The sequence below is a fragment of the Myxocyprinus asiaticus genome, chromosome 37, assembly GCF_019703515.2.
Source record: "Myxocyprinus asiaticus isolate MX2 ecotype Aquarium Trade chromosome 37, UBuf_Myxa_2, whole genome shotgun sequence".
NCBI classification, from domain to species: Eukaryota; Metazoa; Chordata; class Actinopteri; order Cypriniformes; family Catostomidae; genus Myxocyprinus; species Myxocyprinus asiaticus.
The window spans coordinates 2,545,933-2,551,932 of NC_059380.1; the positions used below are offsets into that span (position 1 = coordinate 2,545,933).

At 41.5% G+C, this 6,000-nt stretch overlaps 1 pseudogene; it reads right to left on the bottom strand.

Moving 5' to 3' along the window:
* Positions 1 to 4,206, bottom strand: part of LOC127427753 (protein diaphanous homolog 3-like) — a 122,296-nt pseudogene extending 118,090 nt beyond the window's left edge.
* Positions 4,207 to 6,000: the final 1,794 nt, after the last annotated feature.

Consider the following 6,000-nt stretch of genomic DNA (forward strand, 5'->3'; position numbering starts at 1 on the left):
CCTGACCCAGGAGGGGGGCCAACCCACGCCTGTTTGTCTCTAAAGCTGTCCGCTCCCAGATCCTCCAGTGGGGACACTTCTCTCGTCTCACTTGTCATCCTGGTACCTCTCGCACTCTTGAGTACCTCCAAAGACGATTTTGGTGGCCAACATTTGTAGACGCATGTCCCACGTGCAACCAAAGTAAGGTCCCTCACCGTTCTCCTCAGGGGCTATTGCATCCTCTCTCCATACCTCATAGACCTTGGTCTCATCTTTCCATGGATTTTATCACTGGACTTCCGCTATCACAAGGCAACACCACTATCATGGTCATAGTTGATAGATTCTCCAAGGCCACCCGATTTATTCCCCTGCCCAAACTACCCACCGCTAAAGAAACTGCTGAATTGGTTATAAACCACGTCTTCCGAGTCTTTGGCATCCCACAAGACATCGTCTCTGATCGAGGACCCCAATTTTCCTCCAGATTCTGGCGGGCATTTTGTCAATCTCTGGGGGCTACAGTGAGTCTATCTTCTGGGTTCCACCCGGAGTCCAATGGGCAAACGTAGAGGCTTAACCAAGATCTTGAGACTACACTGAGGTGTATGGCAGCTAACAACCCATCCTCTTGGTCTTCCTTCATCATGTGGGCAGAATACGCTCACAATACCCTTCGCTCCTCTGCTACAGGCATGTCCCCTTTCGAGTGCCAGTTGGGATACACCCCTCCACTATTCCCTGAGCAAGAAGTGAAGGTTGCAGTTCCCTCTGCTCAACAGTTTGTTAAACGTTGCCGCCAGACATGGAAAAAAGCCCGACTCAAGCTCTTGAAGGTCTCTCAGCAGAATCAGCACCAGGCCAATCGCAGACGCAGACCTGCCCCCACTCTGCGCCCCGGCCAAAGAGTCTGGCTTTCCACTAAGAACATTCCCTTGCGGGTGGAATCCCGTAAACTTTCCCAGAGGTTCATTGGCCCCTTCAAGATTGCCAGGAAAGTAAACCCAGTTACTTATCGCTTATACTTGCCTAAGTCTTTGAAGATAAATCCCACTTTTCATGTCTCACTGTTAAAACCTGTTTTGTCTTCTCCTTTTCTTGCGACAGGTAAACCTCCCCCTCCTCGTATCATTGGTGGCCAGCCAGCTTACACAGTCCACAGAATACTGGATGCCCATCGAGTACGTGGGTCCTGGCAGTATCTTGTGGACTGGGAAGGCTATGGCCCTGAGGAGCGCTCCTGGGTTCCTGCCAAGGACATCTTGGACCCCAAACTAATTCAAGAATTTCATGCTCGCAAGTCCAGTCATCCGGGAGGGAACGTCAGGAGCCGTTCCTAGAGGGAGGGGTCCTGTCAGAGTTTTTTGCTTTAATGTTATATTTTGGCCACTAGAGGCCCTCATTGTGTTTCATTTCAGTTTCCCGCCATTGTATCATGTGTTATTGTTTTCACATGTGCCTCGTTCTGGGCTGTGTATTTAAGCTGATCACTTCCTTTTGTTTCTTTGCTTGGTTATTGATGTTCCTAGCCAGTTGCTGCCGTAAGTCTGCTCTAGTTCTAAGTACTAAACTTTGAATGCCTTTTGGATTGTTTTTTCCCTGTGTTTATTTTTGCTGTTTTTTGGTGTCTTTTTCCTGAGTTCTTTGGAGATTATTTTTTCCCTCCTTTTGGATCCTTTTTGGATGAAATATTTCTGTTTTGTGGTTGTTAGTAAGAAATTGCTTTTTGTACCCTTTTTGCTATTTTTGTTAATAAACTCTTGAGTTCATTTAAGAATGCGTCTGACTATTGGGTCCAACTCCCTTCTGTGGCTCAGTGGTGGAAATTAAGACTCTTGCACCAGAGACCCAAGTTCAAACCCCAGCTCTGACAAATGAATCCCCTTCAGAGAACAGCTCACATTTTTCACATCTCTTGCAATGCATCCTTAAGATCACAACACACAAATACTAATATTCATTACATCATTGCACATTCAATGCATCCGTGGGAGACAAATGCAAGTGTTGCTCTGTGCATGTAAAGTTTTGGTGGTAAAACTTTAATACATCACTTAACATAGTGAAGCTGATGTGCTCTTGAGTTGTTACAAAGTTACATTGATTAAAGAGCTGCCACTTGTACTCAGTTAATCAGACCACAGTTCGGACCCAAATAATATGATGTGAATAGGGACCAGCGGGGCCTGGGGGATGGGGAGGAAACAAACTCGGCTTCGGTCCAAGCAGTCGAACCAAATGTAAAAGCACTCTTACTTATCAAAAGCCTCGACATCTGTAAAACACTTTTACTGCCTTCAAAAGTTTTTAGCCCCCCTGCATAATTTAACACAGAGCCGCATCAAACTTATTTGTTTGAAGAAAGAGACATGTTAGGTCATCTATTTTGAGGCCATTTTTGAGGACATACAATAGATTCCAAGACATGGGCGTTTTATCATGATTGCTCAAGGTTTATGAGTTTCAGCACTCCAAACGCAGAGAGAGACTAAAGCTGATTGGAGAAAAACCACAAGTCCCAGCCAGCCACTCCAGATAGCAAATACAATCCAAATTGAATCATCTTGAAATCTCCAAGCACTCCAGAATAATTAAATTCTCAGTGGAAAGAGAGGAATGGCATTATAATTAAACTCCCTAGTTCTTGTTTCTCTTCCATCGTTTGCAAGCCCTGTATACGAACGCAGAGCGAAACAACAGGAGGATTAGATTGGGGAATTAATTTTTGCAGAAAAATGCATTTTTATTATCTACCTCGCCTGAATCCTGCATATAGAGTTTCCACTTGCGTGGAGCCATGTTGTGCAGTGGAAGAACTAGAGGATTTGTTGAGCATACACGATTGCAAGTCACGTACGCTTGTCAGTCTCTCATCAGCACATAGGGACTTAAAAACAGACAAAAAAATCCCCTAAACAACATGACATAAAACTCAGAAATCCATCTAATGCAGACAGCTTCAACCTGCATGTAAAAGTGAGACTACATGGAGAGAAAACTTACATTTCTTTGTTCCCAATACTGAGCTAGCAAACTCAAATCAATTAATCAAGCAGCTAGTTGATTAACATACAAGCTGAATCAGGAAGACAAGCTATTTTCCATTTCAATTAAGCTATTACTGATAAAGCAAAAGGGCAAACTAAACACGTTAACAAAAACACATTCCATCAATTCACATGAATCCTGAGGGTCATCTCAATCCTCTCTTATTCAGTAATGATGAACTTGGCATGGCTGAGAATCAGAACCTTCATTTTTAAAAAGAACAGAAGAGGACGATTTTAGAATAGCGTTTATATTAATGCCTCTCTTTACTTCTCAACCTTATTTCTTCTCCCTCCTGTATTCTCTCATACAAAGCCAAAGACTATTTGCAAAAAAGTGAAATGGGGAAATATATATTGGGAGATGATGTAAAATCACAACTTGCCATCCATTACCATAGCAATAGGAGTTCATAAGTATACATGTGGAAGATCAAAGCCTCCCTCTCACCTCAGGACAAGAGAATAAAAGAAACAAACTCAAATGAGGGCAATCATCTCAGATAAATACAGTCTTTAGCCTGTCAATGTCCTCATAAGAGAGGCCTGCAGTTATAGATATTTTTATCAGGCCAAACCCACAAGTACAATAACACTGAGACACACTCAGCACAGGCATGAATGCACACGGAGACAGTGTCTCTGTGTTGGTTTTGCATCATCGCTTATTATTTTGGTGTTTTACAATAAAAAAGATAAATGGAAACCAAAGGGTTTGCATTCATTATGACACATTCATCTGACTTTATCTTAGGAAGATCACCAGGATCAGAGTAAATAACAACATGAACACTCTGGCCATTAGGACAAGATAGTTTGTAGTGGAAAATTATTATGAATTACAAGGAAGCTTACAAAAAAAAAAGGTAGCTTGAAAGGCAGTGGTGCTCATCAAATGTACTTAACACTCATCGATTCATGTTTATGTATGCGCTATTTATATGTGCGGCTGCAGTCTTTCTTTGACATACAGTTTTTGCAGCTGTGACGATGTACTGAAGGACCATCTCCCGTTTTATGCTCAAGTCCTTCTCTCTGAGTGGTGCTTTCTTCTCATTAAAATTCATATCCTCCTGAAAACACAGACCACACGCACAAGAACAAGAAATAAGTAGCATGTCAAAAGAAAAAAACTTTTAAGTTCTGAACTTATGACCTGCTTTATGACAGTCCCCATCACTCATGTGACGAGACATTGGTAAGAGTAAAAGGAACCAACAAGTCAGATGTTGATTTCTGCCCAAAAGAAAAAAAGCATTTGGAAATTATTGGTTGTAAACCAATTTAGAACAACAAAGAGCTCTCACATCATTCCATCTCAAGATTCACATGAATCAAACCATGCCTGACACCTGTTCTTTTAGGAACTGCAAATAAGTAAAACCACAGGAAATCAACCTCTACTTGTAGATCCGACAGGCGGATACTTCAAGTATGCAAGTATGACGTTAAAGGGATAGTTCACCCAAAAATGAAAATTCTCTCATCATTTACTCACCCTCATGCCATCCCAGACGTGTATGACTGTCTTTCTTCAGCAGAACACAAATGAAGATTTTTAGAAGAATATCTCAGTTCTGTAGGTCGATGAAGCATTCGAAGCCCCTAGGTCTTAGCATCAAATTTAAGGTTATTTTCACCAGGTCACACAGGAAGTGCCCACGTGCAATCTATTTCAAGGCCGCCAAATAGGTGGTCCGTGGACAGTCATTTTTCATGCAAAATCAACATTTTCAAGACTTGTGGGTTATGTAAACATGTTCAATGGGAAGCCCTGAGCGCCTCGCATGTGGTGCATTCCCAAAACTCATCCTAATAACTATAAATTATCTAATGAATGTACTGGTGCATTTAGGCCTCTCAGGCAGTCTGTCTCATAGGCTTCTATGACAAATTTTTTTAAGCTCCAAAAAGCACATATAGCCATCATAAATGTAATCCATACGACTCCAGTGTATTAATTTCTTCTGAAGCGAAACACTAGGTGTCTGTAAGAAATAGATCAATATTTATTTTTTTTTTTACTAAAAATGTTCACTTCCGGCTAGCTCGTTGATGAGGGTGGAGATCAAACTGCTTCTAGCGTGATGTAAATGTGTAAGCCTCCTCTGCTTAGATATTCATAGTAGATACCTTATTAGCAGCTGTTCCTATGGACTGCGATACGGTTTCGACACAAAACGAGTTTATACAGCGGTCTGAGGCATCTCCTCCATTCACTTGCACTTGTTGACCGTTCCAAGATGGCGTCGCAGTTGACGTATCAAAACCAGCCGAATGAGGCATCTATGTATGATTATCCACTAGGCCTGTCATGATTATTAAATAACTGTCTGATCGTGGTTGTTTGATCTAAACGCGGTTATTTTGATACAACCGCGATAACTGGGCATTCTAATTCCAATCACATTGCAATGGCCAAATAAGGGAATTTTAAGCAAATATACTGTATAAATCCCATGAACGGCGCGTTTGTGTGTCATTCAGTTGAACTCCGAGCTGCACCGCGGCCGTCAACCAGCTCCTGTCCGGAAGAGCGCATGAAGTGCATCTCAAGCGCGATGTCAGCAGAGGCTCGTGCCAACCACAAGTAAAACTGTGACAGTGAACACAAAGCGCTCCAGTTTCACTTTAAACGATCATGTAATGGCAAATGTTCCTGGTTCATACACACAGTGTTAATGACACGCAGTGACAAAGAGGAGGAGACACACGCTTACTCTGTTTCTGTGGAATGATGAAATGATGAAACGAAATCTCAAAGGTTTTGCTTCATGACAAAGAAGGGCTCGCGGGTTTAATCAGAGCATTACAATAATGTGTGAAAGTGAAGAAGTTAGGACAGAAATATTTTACTCTTGCATAACATATTAAAATATTGTATAAATAGAATAAAATATATATATAAAAATTTTATTTTTATTTTTTATAAGAATATATAAATGTAAAATGTATGAGTTCAAAAAAACAA